Raw genomic sequence first — 2,589 nt, forward strand, 5'->3', positions numbered from 1 at the left:
ATGGAATCCTGTCTGTGTTTCCTGTCTGCTTTCAGGAAAGCCCAGTCAGGATAACCACACTGCTCCAGGGCAGTGGACACAGCCTTTTCGGTGTTAAAACTGGGGTCACCAATTAACTCTTAAAATAAGGAATCRATCCTCATCCGAAATAAAGTAGACACTTTTTGTATTAAATAAGAACTCAAATTGATCCTTATTTTAGGAGCCAGTSCAAATCTGTACATGTGATTTGGTCTAATCAGAGTTGAAGAATCATGTTTTTATTCTGCAGTGAAATATGTTGAAATGAAAGTTAACAGAAGCTAAGAAATCTGTTGTTTAAGCTGATTTCTGTATCTTAAGTTGCGAAGTAACAGCAGCTGTAAAATAAACAAGGGAAWAGGGTTGGGCAATATAGCCAAAAACATTAATCACGATTAATTGTGGTATTTAGGCGATAACGATTAATTTGACCATTAATCCCCTGGAGTCCCTKGTCACCCTTTAGTCACATGACCAATTTAGTGGGAAAGATTCTTCATAAAAAATCTGCTCCAAATTGTGTCAAAATTGCAGACTTCTTCTGGCTATACATCAAATTTAAAATTGTGTTGATAGATAAATTAATTACACAACTTTTTTCGTCATATTTGAAGCACCGAGCGGACTGACTGACATTAATCGTCAAGTGCCAAAAAAAAATCGATTAACGTTTTTCTGACAATTAATCGCACAGGATATGATTATGCCCATCCCTACTAGGGAAATTGCATTTTCTGCCAAAATTACAAAATGAATGCTGAGAGCTGAATGTCTGATGATAATTACAGAAGCTCAAACCTTACGAACACCAGCTGAYTGCAAAATGTTAGCAAATGGTTGTTTAAAATGTAAATGTAACCAATAACAAGCTAGAGGTTGCAAAAGGCAAGCTAAATGGAACAAAACACTAGCTAAAAGTTAAATGTACCGAAAGGCTACTGAAACATTAAAAGTAGCAATAGGCTAGCAAACAGGAGCAAAACACTAGCTAGAAGCTAAAAAAAAGTAACACAACAGTAGCTTGAAGGTTAAAGTAAAACAAAAATAAAAGAGGAGCAAAATATAACTTAAAAGTAGCAAAACTGTAACGAGCAGCTAAAGTAGCAAAAGGCAAGCTAACACGAGCAAAATGGTAGCAAAAAGCTTAAAGTGCCTGTGACGTCAAATTTTTGTAATACATATGAATGCATTTTTAGWAAGAGGACATTGATAAAATATTGCAAAATAAATTTTATGTCGCTGAGCTGAACAGTTGTTGAGATATTTGCCTGTGAAGTAACAGGAAGTGATGTCAAAGGGGAATGTCTGCATGCGAACAGAGCGTTGCTACAACAGCTAACAACCCAGACTGTAGAGAAGAATCTGACGTGTCTTTAGATTATTTTGAGTCACTATTAGAGAGAGATGAAGAAGAGTCAGAGTTCAAATGATATTGTTTCAATAAACAAAGACCAGAGTTTTCTTTGTTAAGAAGTTCCCCTTTGATGTCACTTCCTGTTTCACTTTGACTGAGCCAAGTTCAAAAGAAAATCTGTCAGTTAAGAGACAAAATGGGTTAAATTGTGTGTATTCTTTCAACTTTCTTAAATAAAAAGATGTTTTCTTTGACATTTTGTATTTGAAGAATATGCATGTCACAGGCATTTTAAAGCAGCAAAACCAACACTCGTTACTCTTCAACCATTTGTCTGGTAGATTTTTTGATGACGTCACTTTTCATAAAAAACACGTCTGACAACTAGACATTGTAGACAAAAGTACCTTCTCCACCTGCACCACGCTGTCTGGTCAGCCTTCCAAATTTGAATTAATGAAAATCGTCAGCCCGAATTTAAACAAAAAAAGCATAGCTTAATGAAATATTACAAAAATCGTCCAACACCTGAAGGATTTTTTTTGTCTTGTGATAAATATTTTTGTGAATCTGGGTCAAGGAACTGAACCAGGAAACTGGCACAAGCGGTTCATATAATGACAGACTCTGTTAGCTGTGGAGCTACTTTCCAACTGATTTCTTGTTAGGTCCAACCTCTATTAAAGGGATCCACGATAGGGTTGGGCAATATTGACAAAAAAATTATCACGATTAATTGTGGTATTTAGCTGATAACGATTGATTTGGCAATTAATTCCCTGGAGTMCCTGGACACACTTATGTCCTAGTCACATGACCAATTCAGTGGGAAAGATTTGCTGTTCATAAAAATCAGTTCCAAACTGTGTCAAAATTACAGACTTCAGACTATACATCAAATTTTAAATTCTGTTGATAGATAAATACATTATAGAACTTTTTTTAAAATGTTCGTCATATTTGAAGTGGAGAGGAGCACAGAGCGGACTGACTGGTGGCATTAATCGTATTAATTGTCAAGTGCCAAAAAAATAATTAATGTTTTTCTGACGATTAATTGCACACAATACGATTATGCCCAACCCTAATCCACGATTAGTTGTAACATTAAACTTTATTTAATAAACATTTATTTTAACTGAAAAATAAAGACTGTAAAAATACTGTAGGTTGTTTAGTTTTGTAAATTTTTTAAAATATATTTTAACATGAAC

At 34.7% G+C, this 2,589-nt stretch overlaps 1 protein-coding gene across 1 annotated transcript in view; it reads left to right on the forward strand.

The window, feature by feature from the left end:
- rnf217 (ring finger protein 217) overlaps positions 1 to 2,589 on the forward strand; it is a 22,947-nt gene that overhangs the window by 2,031 nt on the left and 18,327 nt on the right. The gene's annotated exons all lie outside the window — the stretch shown is intronic.

This window comes from Austrofundulus limnaeus, unplaced genomic scaffold (assembly GCF_001266775.1).
Source record: "Austrofundulus limnaeus strain Quisiro unplaced genomic scaffold, Austrofundulus_limnaeus-1.0 Scaffold86, whole genome shotgun sequence".
Taxonomy (NCBI): Eukaryota; Metazoa; Chordata; class Actinopteri; order Cyprinodontiformes; family Rivulidae; genus Austrofundulus; species Austrofundulus limnaeus.